The sequence below is a fragment of the Trichosurus vulpecula genome, chromosome 1 (genome assembly GCF_011100635.1).
Source record: "Trichosurus vulpecula isolate mTriVul1 chromosome 1, mTriVul1.pri, whole genome shotgun sequence".
NCBI lineage: Eukaryota > Metazoa > Chordata > Mammalia > Diprotodontia > Phalangeridae > Trichosurus > Trichosurus vulpecula.
The window spans coordinates 238,934,886-238,960,272 of record NC_050573.1 but is presented as its reverse complement, the minus strand read 5'-3'; the positions used below and the strand labels follow the sequence as shown (position 1 = coordinate 238,960,272).

Genomic DNA, 25,387 nt, shown 5'->3' with positions numbered 1-25,387 from the left:
CTGAGATTCCCCTTCTTCCTGTGGGGTAGGAGTGCCCCCATGTCTTTCACTTAATCTCAATCTTTCGTATACTAGCCGGTAGGCTGATAACACTATCCAGCTTTGCCTAGATAGTGATGCCCCTGACTGAATCCCAACTTCTCGTAAACACTTTTCCAAATCCCTAGGATCTCCTCTCCGTAGCCTTGGTTCCCAGTTTTCACAGGGTCCAGCTTTTTTAGCCAATTCTTTTGCTAGGGAGGAATAAAATGGATCCTCCCATCCTGGGATATTCATCTCTTCCTCTGGAATTGTTCTGCTTCTAAATAGAGATCTTATACCTAGCGATCCCATCCTCGTCGCCAAATGTATTAGGAGGGCAGAGTTTATAATCTCAAAGAGGATCATAAACATGTCTGAAACGTTCGGAACCGCCGGATATAAGAAACTCTCAAAGTAGAAGGCAGAAGAATCAAAACATTTATTTAGGTTCCACAGTAACCAACCCATGAACCAGCAACCCCATTTTGATATATTGATCAAAAGCTTCCAGGCCCAATAAGTACGCCTTGAAAGAGTAACCAGGAGGCTACAGAGAAGCATGATTGCGTAAAGCAAAATCATGTTTCCCCCTCTATGGTAATAAGATTACCCACTGGACTGAAGTCTTTGTTCAGCTTCCTCCCGTAGGTCAGCTCTGCTACTGGCAGCTCCTGCTTCAGCTGTGTCTGTGGCTGTGGCTGTGGCTGCAACTGTAACTGTCGCTGTAACTGTCGCTGTAACTGTCTCTGGCTCCAACCGGAAAAGGAAAAGAGGATCTTCAAGCTGTCCTCTCCCCTCTTATAGAGTTTTTGACATCATCAAGCACTGCCTGAACGACCAGGGCCGATTGGTTCTTGACTTGGCCCCTCCCCCTAGCGTGGCCGTTAACACCTCCCCTCAGCCAGCCCCATGACACAGGAAGTTGTCTGCTTCCTGGAATGCTCTTTGGGCTTCCTGCCCCGGAAGAGCAAGCCACAGTGTCCAGAGGCTCAATGAGGTAAGCTGAGTCATTCAAAGAAAACAAAGGCCATTCTGGCTACAGCCTTCTCCCTTCTCTGTACCAAATACCCTTATATTTAGTTGTAGGGTAAGATAGATTTCTACTTGATTGTGTATATCATTCTCTCTTTGAGCCAATTTGATGAGAGTAATGTTCAAGCATGCCCACCACCCCTACATTTCCCCTCCACTATAAAAATTCTTTTGTGCCTTTTTTGGTGAGATAATTTATCCAATTTTCCTCTCCTTTTCCCCTTCTTCCAATACATCTCTCTTTCTCATTCTTTAATTTTAATTTTTTATATCATCCCATAATAGTCAACTCACACCCAGGCCCTTCTCCATCTATGTATACCCTCTAACTGCCCAAATACTGAAAAAGTTCTTGGGAGTTACAAGTATCATTATATAGGAATGTAAACAGTTTAATAAGAAGAAGTCCTTTATGATCTTTCTTTCATGTTTACCTTTTTATGCTTCTCTTGAATATTGTATTTGAAAGTCAAATTTTCTTTTCAGCTCTGGTGTTTTCATCAGAAATGCTTGAAAGACCTCAATTTCTTTAAATGTCCATCTTTTCCATGAAGGATTATACTCAGTTTTGACGAGTAGATGATTCTTGGTTGTTGTCCTACCTCCTTTGCCCTCCAGAATATCATATTCCAAGCCCTACAGTCCTTTAATGTAGAAACTACTAAACTTTGTGTGATCTTGACTGTGCCTCCCTGATGATTGAATAGTTTCCTTCTGGATGTTTGAAGTATTTTCTCTCTGACCTGGGAATTCTGGAGTTTGTCTATAATATTCTTTGGAGTTTTCATTTTGGGAACTCTTTCCAGAAGTGATGGGTTGATTCTTATGATTTATATTTTGCCCTCTATTTCTAGGATATGGGGGCAGTTTTCTTTGATAATTTCTTGAAACATGTCTAGGCTCTTTTTTTTTATCATGACTTTCAGGTAGTCCAATAATTTTAAAATTATCTCTCCTGGATTTCCTTTCCAGGTCAGTTGTTTTTTCCAAAGACATGTTTCACATTTTCTTCTGTTTTTTCATTTTTTGATTTTTTTTTTACTGTTTCTTGATGTATTTTGGAGTCATTAGCCTTCACTTGCCCAATTCCAATTTTTAAGGAGTAATTTTTTCCAGGGAGCTATTGTACCTCCTTTTCCATTTGGCCAACTCTGCTTTTTAAGGGGTTCATCTCTTCAGTGGATTTTTGTGCCTCTTTTGCCATTTGGCCTTTTCTGTGTTTTTTCTTTTTGTTTCTGCAGGGGCTACACCAGAGGCAAAGCTTTACTGGGGAGTAATGTCAAAGGAAGGGCTGGCCAAGCTGGGGTAGGAAACCAGTTTGTCTGGGCCTCAGGCTTCCCATCGGGGGTGAGAGCCTCCTCTGGCCTGAAGTCAAACTCATCCTCAACCTTGATCTGGCCTGGGCCCAGCTCTGTGGTTAGCAACGCCCCACCTCAGCCTCCATGGCAGGGGGCCTTCCCCAGGCAGGGTACTGCTGGGCTCAGGGGGCCACCAAGGGGGAGGTGACAGGCTTTCCTTTTCTGGAAGTTCATTCTCTGCATTTCCCAGAGTGGGGGCATCCGGGCTTGCCTGCCCTTGTCCTCCAGCACAATAGTGAACTAGCCAGTTCAATGGTAATCATCCCTGTAGGAATCCAAGACTGCCATAAGAAACCTTTGCTCTTGCCTGAGCCTCCTTGTAATTCTCTGCACCTGGTGAAGTCTGTTGGAGACCTGCTCATTCACCTGCTCGATCTCCCAGCAGCACTGGCCCAGGGCCTGCTACTTGTGGTGGCTGATCTCTCGCTGGGGGCGCCAGTGGCCCCGCACAGCCTCCTCCTCTTCTTCCTGTTCTTGGAGCCCCAGCCCACCTAGGGCTCCCCTGACTAACTCCACCTCCCTCTCTAGCTCAGACTCAAGGATGTGGCCGGCTCCAACCCCAGGGAGGGGTGGGGTGTGGGGGTGGGGTGCTGAGAACTTCTCAAAGCCCATGCCAGCCATGGCACCGGCCTGCAGAGGGGCTGGAGGGTCCATGGCTGTCCCTCGCTGCACTTGGTTCCCCACCACCCTTTATGTTTTTTAAGGTGTTATTTTCTTCAGTATTGGTTTTTTTTTTTGTCCCCTTTACCAAGCTGTTGATACTTTTCTGTGATTTTCTTGCATCACTCTCATTTCTTTTCCCATTTTTTCTCTCTACCTCTCCTATTTAAGGTTTAAAATCCTTTTTGAGCCTTCTAGGAATTCTTTTGGGCCTGTGACCAATTTACATTTTTCTTTAAGGCTTTGCATGTAGTGGCTTTGATTTTGTTATCTTCTAAGTTTGGGTTTGGGTTTTGATTTTTTCTGTCACCATAGTAATTTTCTATGGTCAGATTCTTTTTTGTTATTGTTGCTGTTTGCTCAATTTTCCAGTTTATTTCTTGACTTTAAACATTGTGTTGAAGTTGTTCTCTGCTCCTATGGTGGAGCGAACACTATTTTAAGCTTCAGGTTTTTTGTGTCACTATTTTCACAGAGCTATAGGGGTTGACAAGCTCTAGTTCTTTCATGGTGGTATGATCTAAGAAGAGTCTTGTGGTCATTGCTCTCCTTGCCTGTGCTCTGATCTGTGAGCAGCCACAAGCATCCTTTTCCACCCTAGAAGTGTAACTAGGTCCCTGCTCTTCATAGTAATCCTCCTTATCCTGGGACTGTGAACCCGAATGGGCATGGATAGTGCAATAACATCTTGCTCTAAGTGCCAGCAAAAGACATCCTGTAATCTCCTTTTGACCAGTTGTTCAAGGCCCTTACCATCTGTGGGCTAAAAGCTCCAGAAACTATTGTAGCTGCTATTTCAATCACTCCTGAGGTTTCTTGCTGCTTTGCCTGCACAGCCTGGCCTAGACATTGCTCTACTCTCACCCTAGTGAAACTGACCTTGCAAGTCGTGTTGGGCTGAAGATTGTTTCACCCTGTCCTCTTCTAGGTTCTGCCATTCCAGAATTCACTTTGTGGCATTATTTTAAGATTGTTTGGAGGTGAATTTGGGAGATCTAAGATGAATCCCTGCTTTTACTCTAATATCCTGATTCCACCCTCATGACAAATCATTCCTCAGAGTATGTAGAAAACTTGGAGACATGATTATGGAACTTCTCTCAGTCAAAGACTGTGGATAATATGAATATGGGGATATGTTAAAACATCCTAGAGAAAGGCAAATATAATGATTTCCAAAATCATGGAGTTAGATTCCTTAAATCTTAGCCTGATGTGTATGATGTCCATCTGATAAAATTCTAAAATAAATTATCAAATGGAGGTTTCATATGAGCTCAGGTAGGACAACTCAAAGCTCCTATAAATTTATTAAGAACTGGTCATTCCAACATTAATCTTTAAAATTTTTAGTAGCAGATCTTCTCTTTTCCTCTCACCTGTCACCCAACCACTGAGAAGGCAAGCAATATGATACTCATTATATATGTGAAGTCATGCAAAGCATATTTTTTTTTACTTTGAAGAACAGGTCATACCAGATTCACTTAATTCTGTTTTTTGACAGGGTTATGAGACTGATATACATTATAAAAGCAAATGTGATCTTGAGAGGCCATGCAGTCGGATAAAAGCAAGAGCATCTGAATTTGGAAGGCTTAAAGTGGGATATCAATGACAAATTCTGTCTTTTCTCTGAGGATCGTCATATATATATATATATATATGTATATACATATATATATGTATATATATATACACACACACACACACACACACATATATATATATATATATATATATATATATATATATATATATATATATATATATATATATATATATATGAAGAGATTTATCTCAGGAAAGTTGTTCTTCAGGTGATAAATTCTTTAGACATGGTGAACACACACAAAGAAAAACCCAGAATGACATGGTACTGTATACTCTCTGCTGCTAACTTCTAGAATGATGTTTCCTTCTTCAGCTCATTTTATAGATGAAGAAATGAGGTGAGCTGGGTTAATTGACTTGCCCAGGATCACAGAACTGGTGTCTGAATAGTACAGACACAGAACAGTACAAAGAACAGTAAGCATCTGAGACCAGATTTGAACTCATGATTTGAAATCATGAAGATGAGTCTTTCTCATTCCAAGTTCACTGCTGTATACACTGTATCACCTGGCTGCCTCTTACAATATAGTAAATTACAATGAAATATTATATTATAATATTCTATTACAATGTCACAACATGACAATAATGAAACAACATACCAAAACTTATAGGATGCAGCCAAAGCAATTATTATGGGAAATTTTATATCGCTAAATGCTTACATAAATGAAGCAGAGAAAGAGGAGACCAAGAAGTTGGAAATGCAACTAAAAAAGCTAGAAAAAGCATAAATTAAAAATCCCCAATTAAGTACCAAATTAGAAATTCTGAAAATTGAAGGAGAGATTAATAAAATTGAAATTAAGAAAACTATTGAACTAACAAATAAAACTCAGAGCTGGTTTTATGAAAAAAAGAGCAATAAAATAGATAAACTTTTGGTTAATTTGATTTGAAAAAGAAAGAAAGAATAAAATCAAATTGCCACTATCAGAAATAAAAGGGGTGAAGTCAAAACCAAGGAAGAGGAAATTAAGGCCATAATTATGAGCTATTTTGCCCAATTGTATAACAATAAATCCGACAAGCTAAGTGAAATGGATGAATATTTGCAAAAATATAAATTTCCTAGATTAACAGAAGGGGAAACAAAATACTTAAATAACCTCATTTTAGAAAAAAAAGAAATTGAACAAGCCATCGATTAACTCACAAAGAAAAAAACCTCGGGGATCAGATGGATTCACAAGTGAATTCTATGAAATATTTAAAGAACAATTAATTCCAGTGCAGTATAAACTATATGGAAAAATAGCCAAAGAAGGAGTCCTGCCATATTCTTTTCTCTTCACAAATATGGTGCTGGTACCTAAACCAGGAAGAACCAACCTCCCTAATGAATATTGATGTAAAGATTTTAAATAAAATATTAGCAAAGAGATGACAGGAATTTATTTTCTCATCATGACTTCACTTCCTCATCACTTGAGTTCCTTACTCCAACATTACTTTCCAGTGTCTCCTCAAGGTGAAGCATTTGATTCATATGAGGCTTAATTCTACCATGGGAGAAAGAAAGGAGCCTAGTATATTGTGATGGAAAAGACATCTCAAGGATGTTACTTCAACTCCTATAGTTGACCATTACTATCTATGTCAGGGCTGTCCAACCTTAGGTTTTTATTGAAACAATAGACAATATATTTTGATTTGCCATTTTAGTGAGAGCTCTGTGGTAGCTGGGCATCCTTTACTGAAACATTCATGTAAATTTTTGTGCTTTTAGGCAGGTCACATAAATTGCACTGTGGGTCCCCACTTTGGACAGCCCTGATCTATGTGACTTAAGGCAAGTCACTTAACTTCCTTCATCCTATGGTTCCTCATCTATATAATGAAAGATTTGTATTAAGTGGCTTCTGAGGTCTTAAATCTAGAATTAAGATCCTTTAAGAGACACATCAAGCTAAACTCAGGTTATTCTTTCATGTTATGCACAAAAAATTTCTATGATCACACTCTCCCCTCCCCAAATAAGAACTGCGTTACAATAAGGCATTCATTAGTTCACTCCTCATACTAGACAGCTTCAGGTTACCTGTCACCTCCCTCACTTCCTCCCTCTCTCTCTCTCTTTTCCTCTGTGACCCTCTCTCTCTCTGTCTCTCTCTCTCTGTCTCTCTGTCTCTCTCTCTGTCTCTCTGTCTCTCTGTCTCTCTCTCTGTCTCTCTCACCCGCTTTCTCCACCCCTTCTCTCTCCATCCCTCCCTCCCTCCCTTCTTCACTCCTTCTCCCTCCCTTTCTCTTCTCCTCTTTTCTCCCCATTCTTTTACCTTCCTACTCCAGACCTCATGCCAGGGAAGAATTTGTCAAAGGAACAGGGGATATTTACCCTAGAGAACAAAAGACCAAGAGGGCACATGATAACTGTCTTACTCTTTTCAAGTATTTGAGGGGTGTTCCATGTCATGTTGTCTTAGAGATAAGACTTTGTTTCTTAGGTTGCAGTGGAAAGACTGAATTTGGAACAAGAGGACCTCAGTTTGAATCTTGACTCTGCCATCTTTGTGAACATGGCCAAATAATTTAGCCTCTCTGCGCCTCAGTTTCCTCATCTGAAAAATGAACTAGATGCTTTCTAAGATTTCTTCCAACTTTAAATCTATTAACCCATGAGTCAAGAGTGGGAAAAAAAAACAAATCAGAGAAAGCTGAAGGAGGATTTAGGCTAAATGTAAGAAACAACTTCCTAACATTTAGATCTTTCCCATAGTGTCTGGAGAGATAATTGTTTTCCCCTATCCCACAAAGTATTTTCAAGTAGAAATGGTACGAGCATTGCAGATGATATTATAAGATTCTAATTGAGACTTACACTTAGCACAATGCCTGGCATATAATACGTGCTTTGAAAATGCTTGCTGACTGACTATAGGAATGACCACTGAAGAACCTTCTAAATCTGATATTCCATGTTTCTCCTTATTCACCAGACATCTGTATATGGCTTTGCTACTTTAAAATCTACCCTTATCAAAGAAAAAAAAATGATACTATACTCTGCACAAGTTTCTTTGAAGCCATTTTTATTTAATTTGGAATCATTCTATTTCCAAGCATTTATAGCCTAGAAAGATGTCCATATTGGCACAGCTCCCCTGTGTCTTTGGATGTGTCCTTTCATTCCCAAGATAATTTTAGGCAACATCTATAGGAATAGATTTCCTTGAACAAGAAAAAGATCACAATACGTTAACATGTTAAATGGTCACTACCTCATTCCTTCCTTCATCACTCTCCACATGGATTCAAAGGGGCTACTTAATATTGACAATCTCTACTGATTAATGTAAAAGGGCACTTCGTTTTTAAGGAAGTAGAGGCCACTTCCCTTGGGCACTTCCTAAGTCAAATGATTCAGAGGATGGGGAAGGCAAAACTTTACTTTGACCCTTAATATAGGTATTTATAGGCACTTCCAGTGTTCTAGGCACTATGTCTAGTGCTTTACAAATATTTTTTCATGTTATCTTCATAACAACCCTGAGAAATAGGTGCTATTATTGTCCCCATTTTACAGTTGAAGAAACTTGAAGGATTCACAGGTTAAGTGATTTGTCCAGGCTCACACAGCAGTATCTAAGGCCAACTTCAAACTCATGTCCTCCTGAATAAAGGCCCACGCTTGACTAGTGTTCTACCAACTTCCTCCAATAGCAAAAGTCCTTTTTGTCTTAGATAGACCTGTCACCAACAATTCTAAGAGGATCAAGCTTAGAAAAGGCTTTTTGACTATAGAAAACATTATTTAAAATATATGTTGAGTTTCACTAAAAAGGTGGTTTTTAATATGATTCCACAAGGAATATCTGCCGGTTTAAGGATATTTTAAAAAATGTTCCTTGGACTATGGAGGTAATTCTAAAGCAGTTTTGAACACAGGCAACAGTATTTAAATACGTATATAACTTTCCAGAGTTATTACTTTGAAGGAGATAGCATTACTTTGGACATATATACTCATTTACATTTTAAGTCACATTATATTAGAGTAACTTGAATGATTGTGCAACAAATGCTCTAATGAAGTCATAATTTTGAATTGTTAAAAAGATTTGTTCATTAAACAAAAATTTATTAAGCGTAATTCATGTATTCATGCCTTTGTAATGATTAGCTTGGGTATTTTTGTATACCAATTATGAACTTGGTGAATATTTCTTGTCATCTTGCATGAAACTTCTCCAGCTCAAAATTGATCCTCTCCCTTAGTTCAATGTGTAATTGCCAAAATCCAATTTAACTTTCAAAATGTGATCTTCCTCAAATATGGAATAGATGAAGCTCACCAACAGTTGTCAATTGTCAAATAATATGACCAGGCTTCACATACAGCTTATTTCTTGCCTTCTTTCTGCCATTCTAGTGACTTATGCCCAGATTACCAAGTGACTAGATGGAGTATACACAGGGCAATAACCCATGACTTTTCTCATTCTATGGATTTTAAAAAGAATGAAAAGTTTCAGGTTACCTTCCATGATAGCATGAAAACAGTCAATTTCCCTCTTACTTTGACTGAATTCAGTTCAGTTCACTTTGATAAACTTTTAACAATTCACTATACTCTATGTGAGGAACACAAAAACAAAATGAAACAGTTCCTGCCCTCAAGGAGCTTGCATTCCACTGAGGAAAAACTCGGATTTCAACTCATTGCCTTTTGTCTATTCTGTACCATCACTTTTCATGTTGTCCCACAGATTCTTTAATCCTATAATCATTTTCTGATAATTTTACCACCTTCTCCTTGTCTTGGGTTTCATTTCCCTTAAGAAAATGTTCCACTCTCATGAGCGTGTATGGGGCCCTGTCTCTCTTTCCTCCTACAGAGAAGTCATCACTTAATTTCATCAACTGTAAATTGAGAGTGATGGACAATATGATCTCTAAGTTCCTTCCACCTCTAAATACCATGGTCTTATTGCCATATGTAAGCTTTTTTATTTCACCACACTTCCATGACTTCATATAGGATACTTCATATTTGACAAATCTATTGGCTTTTTCTCAGCCCTCTCCTGCTTGACCTTGTTGAAGCCCTTGCCACTGTAAATCATACTTTTCTCCTTAATGTCCTCTTTTCTCTAGGTTTTCATAACACTGCTATCTCTAAATTCTCATACTAGTCATTTGAGTACTCTTAATTTTCCTTTGCAGGATCTTTGTTCAGCTCATGCCCATTGACCATGAGTGTCTTCCCAAGACTCTCCTGGTCCTTCTTCTCTTCTCTCTTTATACTATTTTACTTAATGAGTTCATCAGGTCCCATGTATATAATTATCATCTCTTTGCTTGTAATTTTCAGATCTACTTATCCAGCCCTAATCTATCTCCTAACCTCCATACTTGCATCTCTAACTGCCTACTTGTCAGCTCAAACTAGATGCCCCATATAAACCTTAAATCAACAGGTCCAAAACTGAACCCATTATTCTTTCCCAAGCCCTCCTTTCTAATCTTTTCTTTTACTGTCAAGCACATTATCCTCCCATTTACCAAGACTTGCAGCTTGGATGTCAACCTTGACTACACACACACACACACACACACACACACACACACACACACACTCATGTTGAATCAATTGCCAAATACTGTTATTTCTACCTTCATAATATCTCTTATTTAACTCCCTTTTTTTCTTTGACACCATTAGCCGGGTAGAAACACTTACTGTGCATGGAATATTGTAATACCTTTCTGTTTGGTCTTCCTGCCTCAAGACTTTCCAAATTCCAATCCATCCTCTACTTAGATAAAAAGTACAAATCTGACCATGTCAACATCTCCCCTTCCCCATTCAATCAACTGCAGTGACTTTCTATCATCTCCAGGATCAAATATAATATCCTCCATTTGGCTTTTAAAGCCCTCTATAACTTGTCCCCTTCCTACCTTTCTGGTCTTCTTAAACCTTATATATCCCTACTTAGACTGCAATCCATGACACCAGTTTCCTTGCTGTTGCTTGCACATGATATTCCAACTCCACACTCTTGAGAATTTCCCCATGCCTAGAACTCTTTCTTCACCTCTGACTCCCAGCTTCCATAAATTTCTCCTTAGCTAAAGTCTGTCCTTTTTAATCTTAATGCCTTCCCTCTAAAATTATCTCAATTGTAATCTGTATACATTCTGTTTATGCATAGCATTCTGCATGTTGCTGCTTCCCTTAGACTGTGAGCTCCTCAAGAAGAAATATTGTTTTGCCTTTCTTTGTATACCTAGAGCTTAGCACAGTGACTGGCATATAGTAGGCATGTAATAAATGCCAGTTGACCAATTGGCTGCTTTGAATTTCTTCAAGTTTTTAGGTTTCTGTAGACAATAGCAAGGCACTTTTTACATATGCAGGTAGTTTGGCCTTCTTGACTGCACTGTTTTCACATGAGCAATTTGCCCAATTCTTTGATTAACGTAAGTTAATAAGTCACCTGAGACTCACTTGTCCAGATTCCAGTATTCTGCCTAGGATCACGGAAGAACCAAAACCAAACAGGCACTTCCAAGAGAGGTTACCATCAAGGAGCATGACAGGAGCTCCACCCTGGAAATTTCTAAATGGGAAGGCTGCGTTTCTTAGTTTTGCTGTCAAATGAAACATTTGGAAGAGGTAAATTATTGCTGCAGTCAATGTACTTGGCAATAAGGTGCCTGACTGAGTTGCTGGCAATACAAGCTGTAGTTTCATATTCTCATAAGGCTATAATGGGGACATGCATGCCGTCAGTGACTGATCATTTTGGGAAATCCTGACAGGGAACAGAAATCTTCCTTCACTTTCTCTTGCTATAATGAAGTGAGTAGAAGCTGAATGAAATAAAGTTGTTTCATTTATTATACAGATGACTCATCTGCTTTGTGACTCATACCAGAAAAATCACTCTGCTGCTACCAGAAATACGCCATTGTCTAAGAAAAATGGTGCCCTGTTTCCCTTGTGGAGGACCTGCAATGTTGTGATGGTGTTCAGTGATGCTCTTTTTCACCCGGATTGTGGCAGTAAGTCATGTAGTTGTAAGATGACCTTCCTTTCTATAGATAAGCCTTTTGGATAATGGGGCTGTTAATCAGCCATGTGCATGACATCATTAAGTTAATGGCCACTGTGGGGAAGTCACATATTAAGTCCATGTCATTCTTGGGATTAAAAATGCTTTTGCCCTTTTCATTTTTTCTACTAGAAGGAAGGGACGGTGGAGAAATCCTCTTTCAGACCAGAAACATAACTACTGGGCCCCTTGAAAGGCCTGGTATATACAGCTGAGTTTCCTGTGGTTAAGGCTTTTTTTTTTTGGTCTCTTCTCCATCTGCTATTCAGTCTTATATGAGCATCAGCTATCTTTATTCCATCGGGCTTCTTTTGAAAGCCAACGAGTTTGGGGAATTTGCATAGAGCATGAGTGGAGGCAAAATCTATTTGTGTAATACGATTGTAGAACTTTTCTAAGCTTCCTATTACTGAGGATTTCTAATTTTATTCACAGGAAAAAAAGTATCTGGGTAGTCTTCCAAGAACATGTGTAGGTGAACTGTTCTGTGAGCTCCCTCATATTTTAAGCTAGTGCTGTATTATCATTTTTATGTTAAAACTTGCTTTTAAAAGGAATTTCTAACATTATTTTGCAAATGTTTCTCTAGGCTTTCAACTGGGTATGTATTTTGGGGACTGGAAGCTAAGTAAAATTTCTATGTGTAAATTTCAATTTTTTTAGTTTTCATTTAGTGGCTATGACAAAATAACATCTACATTAAAGGTCTTCAACTTTTTTTCTATTGTAGACCCTTTGGCATTCTGGTGAAGACAATGGGCCACTTCTTGAAATAATATTTTTAAAATGTATAAAATTACAAAAATTCATATTGAAATAAAGTTCTGAAAATAATGAAAAAATACATTTGCAGCCCCTTGGATAAGAATCCGTGATGTAAATGTTTTTACTATTAAAAAAATCTTCCAAACATCCCTGCAATTAAAATATAAACTCATAGTGAGTAGAGAGTTTTAATTTCTTGAACTTATATCCCCAATACCTAGCATAGCTGCTGGCACAAAATAGACATCAAATAAATATTTGTTCATTGATTGGTAGTAATAAGTATGCGATATTATTTTAAGGGTCGAGAGTCTAAGGTTTATAGTAGGTAATGGAATGACTTATTGAGAATCACAGGAATATCCTGTCTATGCCACTTACTACTTGTGTGACATCAGTTTTCTGGGCCTCTGTTTCTTCATCTGTAAAATGAAAGAGTTGCCTTTCCATTTCTAGATCTATGATATCCTTTGTGGAGAACTAATAGAAGGACATAGATGACAGTCACACAGAATGAGCAGAAATATCATTGATTCTCATAACAATACCTGACACTTACATAGGAAATTAAAGTTTAGAAAGCATTTTATATACTTTATCTCACTTGATCCTTGCAATAAACCCAAAAAATAAGTGATGGTCTTGCTCTTATTTTACAGAAGAGGAAACTGAGGCTGAGAAAGGTGAGGTAACTTGACCGGGATGGCACAATAATTATCAGGGGTAAGCGTCAAAGCTAGGCTCTCCTGACTTCAAATTCTGTACATTATACATGAGACTATGCTGCTTCTTGTGGAGAGTAAGGAGCAGGCTTGTCAACAAGGCTTTTATACATCAAGTTGGATATTACATGTTACTTATTTTGAAGAAGAAGAAGATGAAGAAGAAGAAGAAAAAGAAGGAGGAAGAGAGAGGAAAAGACAGGGAAGATTCATACTGAACCATGTTCAAAAATATATCTGTAAATATATAAGTATATATATACATGTATGTATGCATATATATATAAGTATATACATACATACATATGTGTGTATACACACACACACACACACACACACACACATATATGTATATAATTCATTGTGTGTCCTTTGGCCTATCAGCTCTCCATTAGACAGTGGGGAGTATTCTTCCTCAGTCCTCTGGAATCATGGTTAGTCATCACATTGATCAGTCTTTGAACATCGTTTGTCAGTATAATGTTGTAATTGCATAAACTATTCTGATTCAACTCACTTCATTCTGCTTTATTTTGATAGAAAATACCGAACAGGTCGAAAGATATTTAACTATGAGTTCAACAGGACTTTAGGAATAATAGTATGAATGGAAACCCTGTCTCCTGCTTTTCCTTTGGACTTTTTTATTCCATTTTCCATGGGCACAATGAACAACTGCTCTTCCACACCCTTTAGATCACCTTTCACCTTCCCTCCTGCCTGGTCACCTGTTCTCCATCAAGAAATATTTGTTAAGCCCCAAGTAAAGTGTAGTGAAGTAGAGAGAACACTGGATTCAGACCCTAAGAACATACATGAAAATCCTGGCCCTATCACTTACTACCTTTGTGAACTAGTCAAGTGACTTAAGCTCTCTGGGCCCCAATTTCCACTTGCAAAACAAGAGTTTTGTGAAGGTGGCAGAGTGAGAGGCAGGATTTTTACATTAGCTTCCCCATGATGACCTAGAAAGCAACAGACTAAATTCTGTTTGAGAAAGCCAAGAAAAAGTTACAGTGAGTCATTTTTCCAGAACAGGAAAGCTTAGGAAGATGAAAAGGTCTAAAGACACTGAGGTTGTGGCTAGCCCAGAGTACAGCATAACAAAAGTATGACAGCTGCAGTGGGGAGCAGCCAAGTGCCCAGGGATGGTAAGTTATCCCATGGGACCTCTATACTGACACTGTTAGAAAGTATGGGTATCATGTGATAGCTCTGCTATCACCCAGTTCTGGGTCATAATTCCAGGTCAGAGGGGACCAATCACAAGGGACCAGAGGCCCTACATATGTGAGGTAACCTGAGTCCCAGAGTAGAGCGGGGTCTCAGTTCAAACATTTAGTTTTACTCAAAAACCTGTAGTGGATTAAATGAGGGCATCAAACAAAACCAAGAGGGAGTCAGCAGTTGTGTTCGAACCTCCCAGTGGTCTAACAGTGACCAGATCCAGCAGCAGCCTATGAAAACTTAACCACACACTAGTGAATAATCCAAAACCAAGGCAGGAACTTACAAAGTGCAGACAAGGAGGACAGTGAACAGTCTTTATCCTGGATCACATCATTTGGTGTTGTGTACAAAAATAAAAATTTAATAAAATAAAAGATTTTCAAGTATTCCTGGTGAAAAGACCAGATCTGAGTAGAAAATCTGACATCCAAACACAAGTCTCAAGAAAAGCATGGAAAGTTAAACATGAGTCAGAAATCATAAAGGAAAAAAGAAGGTTAAATTGTTTATATTCCTATATGGGAAGATGATACATGTAACCCTACAGAGTTTTATCTTCACAAAGATGGTTAGAGGGAGTCTATTTAGACAAAGAGGCTGGGTGTGATTCTATTCTGTTGAGATGATTTCAAAAAAAAGAATGGAAAGGTTAAAAAGGAAGGATACACAGGGAGAGGGGGAAAGGAAGGGGAAGAATGAGGAAAATTATATCACATAAATGGCATGTTCAAGGAAGAGTTACAATGGGTGAGAAAATTAAGGGGGAACAGAAAATTCTTGAACGTCCCTTTCATCGGAATTGTTTTCAAAGAGGGAAGAATGCATAAAAGTACAAAGTTAGGTATGGAAATTCATCTTACTCAACAAGGAAGCTGGAGAGAAAGAGATTAAAATAAAGCTGGGGAGACATAAGAGGGAAAGTAGATTAATGCATACATTGCTCAGAAGGAAAACAGATTGTTGAATGGAAAAGGTTAAAAAATAAAAGGGTATGTATAAGAAAATAATGTGTAGGATAATACATAATTAGTCATTGTAACTTTGAATGTGAATGAAATAAATTCACCCATTAAATGAAAGAAAGATTGAAACAGAAAGATTCATATAAAATTAAAAGAAGGTGCTGAAGCACAATCTATTATGCTTCAGCTTTAGTAAAAAAAAAAAGGCAGGAGTAGCAAAAGTAAATGTATACCTAATCAAAAGATAATTACAGAAATTACATTTTGCTAAAAGGCACAATAGACAATGAGTTAATATCAGCACTGAACATATATACACCATTTGGCATGCAATTAAAAATCCTAGAACAATAAACTAAAAGCTCCCAAATACCAAAATAGAAATCCTGAAAATCATAGACTAATTAAATTGAATGAAAAGTCAACCAATAAATAAAATTAGGAAATTAATAAGAAATAAAATAGAGAAATCACTGACTAATTGTATTAAAAACAGAACAAAGAAAACCAAATTACTAGTATCAAAAATGAAAAAAGTGAATGCAGCAGCAAAGAAGATGAAATAAAACAATTAGTAGAAGCTATTATGCATAAATTTATACCAATAAAATGGACAATATAAATAAAATTGACATATATTTATAAAAATATAAATTTCCTTGGTGAAGAGAACAGGAAATGGAATATTTAGATAATATTTTAGAAATAAAAATTGAACAAGCCATAAATGAGCTCCCTAAGCCAAAACTGTAGCATGAGATGCATTTAAAAGTAAATTCTACAAAGTATTTAAAGAACAATTAATTACAATACTACATAAATTATGTGAAAATAATAGGTAAAGGAGTCCCATCAAATTCCTTCTATGACATAAATATGATTTTGTTTCCTAAATGGGGGAATCCAAAACAGAGACAGAAAGCTGTAGACCAATTTCCCTAATAGATTTTGATACAAAAAATTAAATAAAATACTCAAGATTATGTTATTTATACACACACACACACACACACACACACATATATATGTTATATTAAATTACATTATGACAGTATATCAATATTATACACTATGACCAAAGTGGATTTATGCCATTTAATGCAGGACTTGTTAAATATTAGGAAAACTGCAACCATAGCTGATCATATCAATAACTAAAATAACAAAAATTGCATTATTATTTCAATAGATGAAGAAAAAAGCTTTTGATAAAATACTACCCCCATTCCTGTTAAAAAAGACTGGGAAGCATGGGACTAAATAGAGCTTTTCCTAAAATGATGAGTAGTTTCTATATAAAACCAAGAGCAGTATTTTCTTTCTGTAATGGGAATGACCTAAGAAAACCTTTTGGAGTGAAGCAAGGAGTTCCATTATCACCATTATTATTCAATATTGTATTAGAAATGCTAGCTATAGAAATACAAGAAAAATTAAAGAAATAGTCATAAGCAATGATGAAACAAAACAATCTTTTTTAAAGAGATAATTTGATAGTTTACTTAGAGAATCCTAATCATCAAAACAGTTTGGTACTGAATAAGAAATAGAATGGTTGATAGGTGAAGTTGAATAGTTACAAAATATATAAATGGAATCAATAAACACAGTTCCAAGTGTTTGATTAACCCAAAGATCTCGGATATTGGGGTAAGAACTCACTATTTGACAAAAACTATTGGGAAAACTTCAATGTTGTCAGGCAGAAACTACACATTGACCTACATCTCACACTGTTTTTATTTCATGAAATTAAAAAAAAATGTTTTGCAGAAATAAAACCAATGCAGCTAAAATGAGAAGACAAGCAGGAAACAAACAAAAAAAATCTTTGCAGCAAGTTTCTCTGATAAGGGTCTCATTTGTAGGGAACTGAACCAAATTTATAAGAATAAAAGTCATTCCTCAATTGATAAGTAGTGCAGGGGATTTGAAGATTTAATTTTCAGGGGAAGAAATCAAACTATCAATACTCATACAAAAATGTTCTAAACCACTAATTATTGAAGACACAAATTAAAACTTCTCTGAGGTACTACTTCATATCCATTAGCTAAGCTCGGATGACAGAAAACGAAAATTTCAGATGTTCAGGAAACAGATATACTAATACACTGTTGGTGGAGCTATCAACCGTTCCAACCATTCTTGAAAGCAATTTGGAAATATGCCCCCAAAGCTATTAAATTGTGCATGTTCTTTTTCCTGTCACTACTAATATTAGGGCTATGTCCCACAAAGATCAACGAAAGATGAAAAGAATCCATATACAAAAAAAACATATTTCTAGCAACTTTTTTGTGGTGGCAAAGAATTAGAAAGAAAAAATGTTCATCAATTGGAGAATGGCTGAACAAATTATGGTATATCAATGTGAAAGAATCCTATTATAAGGATGAAGAGGATGGTTTCAGAAAGATGTGGGAAGACTTATATGAACTGATGCAAATTGAAGTGAGCAGAACCAGGAGAACAATTTACACAGTAACAGTAATATTATAAATATAATCCACTCTGAAAGACTTAATAACTGATTAACACAATTATCCACCACAATTCCAAAAGACTCATGATCAAAAATGCTATTCAATTCTAGAGAGGGAACTGATGGACTCAGAGTGATGATTGAATCACACAGTGGCTTTCTTTCTGTCTGTCTGTCTGTCTGTCTTTCTTTCCATCTTATTCTTTCCCCCTCCCCCACTCAGGACAAGACTAATAAAGAAATTTGTTTTGCATGACATCTTATCTGTAATAGGTTTTGTATTTCTTGTCTTCTCAATATGTGGGGAGCAAGAAATTTGGAACTGAAATGAAATAAAATTAAATTCAAAATGAGGGAGTGAATGAAATGGCATCTGATGTCTTTCTTCCCTTTAAATCTATTATCTATATTTTTACTTTTCTTTGTATTCACAAACAGTTAGTGTAGCACCTGGCACATAGCATGTGCTTAATAAATGCTTGTTGATTGACTGACCTCATGTGTATGTGATACTTTGACTCAAGGTGACATATGACTGATGGAGGTAGGAGGTGAGAGGAAGATGACCATTTTAGTAGCCTACTCTCTGCATTACTACTACAAGCCCTTTGAAGATTCTTTCCATTAAATGTATCAATTTAAGTTTTGTGAAGATGATAAGCTTAGGGGGTATTTGTAGCTATAACTTGTGTGCTGGACAGTAGATAATTTGGTCACAAGCATTTAGAGTAGTAAATGTATGAGCCAATTAGGACTTAAGTAATGACTTTTGTTTCAAAAAAACTCATGGAATTACTGCCAGCAATACATGTTTAAAATGCAGTATAGATTTTTGGAGGTGGGTTAAGAGTGGAGAGATCTGAGATTCCATCCATGTGTAGTAGACTTCTTAGGTGAAAACTCTTCCCATCAGTGTTGTTGATGGAGCTTAGCCACTTCTTGTAATTTATCCTCTTGCAGAGTTGCCTAATTGCATTGAAAGGTTAAAAGAAGTTAAACAGCAATACGTATCAGAGGCAGGACTTGAATCTAGGTCTTCCAAAGCCTTATCTACTATACAATGCCTTTTACAGGCCACACAAAAATGTACATGCATGCATCCATATACACATAAGGGATTTGATAAATTATAAATGATATTTTATTTTAGGGATTCTTTTTCAAATAATTTCTGAATATAAAAATATTTGAGGACTTGAAAGATTGGAACAGAGCCAAAGAATACTTTAGTTTAGGCATTGGGCTACAATGAGCAAAATCAAGAACTGGCATCTAAATCCATAAAACAAATCCAGCCCAAATAGAATTTTTTCACGAATACCTAGTGTTTTCTAAGTTGACTTAGATGATTTGTATGGTTCCATCAAAAGTGAATAAATTCTACTTGTATTTCTATAGCTCAAGGAAAAATGCAGAAACATGAAGTAGTTATTATATCTTTTCCCAAAAGGACCAGTTCTTTGAAAAATAAACTTTTTTCCTAAAAGGTGATAAAAACTTAGACTTCTATAAACTCATATCATTTTATGATGCCCTCATGAACTTTGCAAATTGGTTTTCTACCTTTATAACTACAGCAGATAAGGCTGAAAGTACTGTCGACATTCCATAGGACCTATCAAGTCAGTGGATATAACTTGTACTCTTTCTAGTTGGGAAGGTAGCATAATACTAATTATAGTACCATATATAAACATATTTACTTTGTTTTGCAAAGCATTTTACATATATTCTTGTATTTGACATTTATAATGATCCAGTGAGGAAACATTCAAGGAAAAGATACCAGCACAAAAGAGGAAAGTGATGTCAGTGGGCAGCATGGATAACTTCCTGAGAGTGACTTGAGGAAGGTATCAACATGAGACTTGAATTAAACCCTATTTAGAATGTGCACCTTGAAGTGACCATTCCCTCCTTGAATCTCTTCTGCTATATTCTTTTACCTCTTCTATGCACTTAGTCATGTTCTAATTTGTATTATGGTTATTTGTGTATATAATATTCCTAACTTGTAATAGAGTTATTTGTGTTCTAGTAGCTAGAACTATGAGCAGCTAGGTGGCACAGTGGATAGAGTGCTTGGCCTAGAGTCAGGAAGCCTCCTCTTCATGATTTCAAATATGGTGTCAGGCATTTAGTAGCTGTGTGACCATGGGCAACTCACTTAACCCTGTTTGCCTTAGTTTCTCCAAATGTAAAATGAGCTGGGGAAGGAAATGGAAAACCACTCCAGTATCTTTACTAAGAAAACCCTACATGGGGTCATGAAGAGTTGGACACTTCTGAAATGACTGAATAACAAAATTAGAACTATCCAATAAAAAATTAACTGCTTCAGGAGGAAGTGGTTTCTTACTGTAGTCCATCAGGTGAACTCAGTGTTATAAAGCAGTGATGTCAAATTAAAATAGAAATGGGTCCAATAACTATACTTACAGATTCCTCCTGGCAGCATATTGAATTAGAAAACTTCGTTTTAACATAGTCTATGTTCTATTGCATTTTTATTTTGTTAAATATTTCCCAATTACATTTTATTCTGATTGAGGGCAGCACAGGTCTGATGTTGGACACCTCTCTTCAAGCGGGGTTTTTTGCATAAGAATTTGACTAGGTGTCCCATAAATCCTTTCTAGCTTTTGAATCTTACTGTTCTATGATTCTGTATAGCCTCTCTAATAGACTGTAAGTTCCTTGAGGTCAGCGACTATGAGGGAAGGAATTTTATCTTTTTACGGTGGAAGAATAGATGAAACTTAGAAACACTTGTGAAGATCTCATAGTGGAACTAGGGGAGATAGTATGAGTCCAAGCCTTGAGTGATTCTAAGTCATTATCTTAGTAGTGAATTGAATTTGCCATTCTAGTGCAAAACTGCCCTAAAATGAATAGTTAGATCAGAGGGGAAACCTCTGAAAGCAAGATTAATATGCTTCTACTTTCATGATTTCTGAAATTTCTTTCTCTACAATAATAGATAACATTAAGATAGCAGCTTATTATGTATCAGACACTATGCTAAGTGCTATCTGATCATAATCAGTTGTCATTCCACTTTTCATTTCGCCTTGCAACCTCAAACCCTATTCTTCATCCTCATCATCATCTAGAATCTCCCATCCCTCAGTTTTCTCCCAGACTATCAGTCCTATACCAGAAGAACTGTCACAGAACTCAAGAGAAAAGGATCAGATGGAGTTGAACTAGTTCATCAAAGGGTCAAAATGGGGAAGTTCCTTGCCTCCTTAACAATTGGCCTTCCAAGCCCAAGTCTTAGATTACTCCTACTATCTGCTTCCTTTAGTCCTATTCATAAGCTGCCAAAATAAGCTGTAGAAAAATATGAAACCATGCTGAATGGGTCCACCCAAATTTTGTCACATAATCTAAACTGGGTCCTGATTACAAAGAAATCTTTTTACATCTCCTTAATTGATTCACTATCTATCTCACAATAGCATCTTTTCCAAATCTTTTCATCCCTACTGCAAACTCCTCTGGCTTTCCCTCCCCTCAACTCCTTCCTGGAGAACATTGTCTCATATTTCTTTGAAAGAAAAAATTGAGACCATTTGCCAGGAGTGCTCTTCTCTCTTCCTCTTCATCTCACATGACTCAGATTGTCTTCCCCAGCTGTGTCTTCCTTTAATTGTCTCACACAGAGAGGTGCCTTTCTCCTCACCAAAACTAACCTTTCTACATGCCCAGGTGTTCCCACTCCATCTCATCTTCTCTCAAAACTTTACCCCTCTATCATCCCTACTCTCCCACTAATATTTAATCTCCCTACCTTCTGGCTACATCCCTAGTACCTAGACTGTTCCTTGTCTCTTGTATCCTCACAAAACCCTCACTTGATCCATCCATCTTTACTAGTGATCATTCTTTGTCTTTCCACATTTTGTGACTAAACTTCTTTAGAAGGCTGTGTACTATCAGAACCCCAACTTGCTCTCCTCTCTCTTCTTAAGTCTTTGTAGTCTGGTTTCTGACTTCATCATTCAAAGGAAACTATCTATTCCAGAGTTGCCAATGCTCTCTTTAATTATAAAATCTAACGGCCTTTTCTCAGTCTTCAAAATTCTTGATCTCTCTGAAGCCCTTGACAGTGTCAATCACTCTCTGCTCCTTAATATTTTCTTCTGTGTAGATTTTCATGCAATAATATCTCTTGGTTCTCCTACCTGTATAAACTCTCCTTCTCATTCTTCTTTGTAGGGTTTTTATTCAAGTCATGCCCACTAACCCTGGGTACCTCCCAAGTCTCTAGCCTAAGCCCTCTTCTCTTTTTTTCTCTATACTATTATGTTTGGTGATCTCATCAGCTCAGATGGATATGTTCATCACCTCCATGAAGATGATTCTCAAAATGCCTGATCCAGTCCTAACTTCTCTGGTCACCTTCGGGCTCGCATTTCCAACTGCCTTGCAGACATTTTAAACTACTCTTCTCACAGATATCTCAAAGTCAGCAGCTTCACTCTCCTTCCAAATGAGAGAAATGATCATTTCTGTCCTATATAAATAGCCAGTTTTTTTAATTAGGACCAAGGTTTTCCCCCTTCCTTTTCCTCTTTTAGAAATCAACCTCTGTAGATTATTTAGACAGCCTTTGAAGTGCAGGGCTGATAATGAGATAAAACTTTGGGTGAAACTGACACAACTGGAAAACAGAGCTGATCATAAGGTAAAGAAATTCTGGTTTAGATGAATTGGTGGATTCCAGGCCATCGTGTTTTAGTTGGACAGTCTTAAAGGAGGTGGATTCCCCCATTTATTTAGATTACCCTAGATGGGGTGGTATGGATATAGATAAGTCTATTTGACCAAGGCTGAGAGATCAGAGTCATGTCTTCCAGAAACCTCATTGGCATAAGCCCACCTTTCATTATAATATTCATTCTCTCATTACTTGTTAACCAATCAGAGTTGATTTTCACCCCCAGGAACACCCACTCTTCAAAGGGTATCTAAGTGTTGAGTGGGTTCCATGACCGGTCTTTGGTTTAGGAATAATGGCCAAATGGCTATCCTTTTATTAATTGCTCAATAACATGATTAATAAAATGATTAGTTAACCAGAAACCGTGCCTCTCCAACTTTTTATGTCACACAGTCATCCAAGCTCACAAATTAACGTTTAACCTTGACTCTTATCACTCTTTCACCCCTTCCATGGTAAGTTTGTTCCTGAGTCCTGTTGATTCCGGCTTCATAATTTCTCTCATATACTCCCTATTTTCTCTTCTGACACTTCCATGACCCTGGTGTAGGCTCTCATTATCTCATGCTTGGACTATTACAATAGTTTTCTAATTGATCTCCTGGCCTTGAATCTTCTCATTCCAGTATACCCACTTATCAAAGTCATCTTCCTAAAGTGTAAGTCTGACAATATCTTCCCCTCTGCCACTCTAAGTGCTCTGAAATCCAATTACCCTGGCCTCCTTGTTGTCCCTGGAATAAGACACTATCTTTTTGACTATAGGTATTTTCTCTGACTTTTCTACATGCCTGGAACATGTTCTATCCTACCTTCCATGTCTTCCTTCAAGTGCCAGCTCAAATCTCCGCTTCTACAGGAAAACTTTCCTGATCTTCCCCATCTTCTCTCTTTTGATTCTTATCCAATTTATCCTTTGTATGTCTTGTTTATATATAATTGTTTGCACAGTATTTTGTCTCTCTCATAAAACTGAGGTCCTCAAAACCAGGGTCAGGTTTTTGCTTTTGTTTTTGTCTTTTTTGTATCCCTAGTACTTAGCAAAGTGTCTGACACATAGTAGGTATTTAACAAATTCTTGTTGAATGACCAGTTGCCCACCAAAAAATACTGTTCTATAAAATGAGCAAGCAGTAACCCATTGAGGTTTTATAATTTTGGAAATATTCAATATGACCTCAAAAAACTCTATTAGCTCAGGTGACACTATTCTAGAAATGATAGAAGGCCAGATTGATGCACTATACTTTCCTTGAACCTGTGTCACAGATGTGAGATTTCAGTTCATTCTAGGACTCCACTGTAATTGCTGGAGACTTGAATCCAAAAATTTGATCTATGCATTAAAGTCATTGATTGAAAAAAATGTTGAACAACACAGAGCTAAGGATATATACCTCAGACACTCCACTAGAAATTTCCCTCCAAGTTTTCATCAAGTCATTAATGACTCAGTAATTGTTCCATTGAGTTAGGTCATTCAACTAGTTCTGATATCTAATAGTAGTAAATCTGTTGTGTCCACACCTTTTCACCTTGTCTAAATCAGATTTTCAGAGAAAATTTATCAAATATTTTGCTGAAATCCAGGCATAATGGAAGTATGACAAGATCATGAATGAACAAATGACAATTTTACCAAATACATAAATGTGGTTAAACCTGGCATAACCTTTTTTTGATGCAAGAATGCTGGTTTTGTAAAAGGAAAATTATAGTTTACCAATCTAAAAATTGGAAACTATCTCTTTCATAATAAGTTTTAGATTTTTTTGTCTAGGAATCTTTTCATTCTTTATTGACCTATAATTTCCAATTTCTACCTTCTTCCCATCTTTGAAAATTATAACAGCTGTCCATTTTCAGTTCTATGATACCTCTCTTGTTCTCCATGATGTCTAAAAGATGGCAATGGTGGCTCGGACCTAACAATCATCAATTCTTTCAGTATTTTGAGAAGTATGTTTTTCTGGACTGGCAAAATAAATAAATAAATTGAGCCTCTTACTCTCACTACATTTGCTTTTAAATCCCTATTGACCATTTTTATTCTATCCTTCTAACTCTGTCTTTCATAAAGAAAACAGAAGTAATGTCTTGAAAACTGCTGAAACTCTCCAGTAGTCAGAGAAATGCAAATCAAAACAACTTTGAGGTGCAACGTAACACTTAATCAAATTGACAAAGATAGCTAAAACAGAGCTATGAGGAAATAGATGTCCTATCATTATGTGGGTAAGGTTTGAATTATTTTAACTTTTTAGAAAGTAATCTAGTAATGTACAATAAAGGTTATTAAACCTTCAATACAATGATCCAACTGTGAGGTTTATATTCTAACCATAACAATATTATTAAAAAAGAAAAAATCTATCTATATAAAATATTTATAGAGACTCTATTTGTAATATCAAAAAATGTGGAAACGACTTATATGCTGTGGTGTTTCAGTGTAATAGAATATTATTTTGCTACAAGGCATGACCAAGATGAAAAATACCAAAAAGCATCTAAAGATTAATATGATGTGACACAGAGTGAAGAAAGTAAAATTGGAATAATATACATAGTGACTACAGCTGTATAAAATAATTATAGTAAACAAATCCAATAATATTCTCCAGAGGAAAAGCTATCTGAAGGGAACACAAAAGCAGATGAGATATGATTTTTATTTGTTGTTATCTTATTAATTTTATCATATGTATTTTTTCACAAGTAAACTTTTTAAAAATGAGAAGGAATTTAATG

At 36.8% G+C, this 25,387-nt stretch overlaps 1 pseudogene; it reads right to left on the bottom strand.

Annotated features, from left to right (window-relative positions):
- Nucleotides 1–2,316: 2,316 nt before the first annotated feature.
- LOC118836369 lies at nucleotides 2,317–3,065 on the bottom strand (annotated as a pseudogene).
- Nucleotides 3,066–25,387: the final 22,322 nt, after the last annotated feature.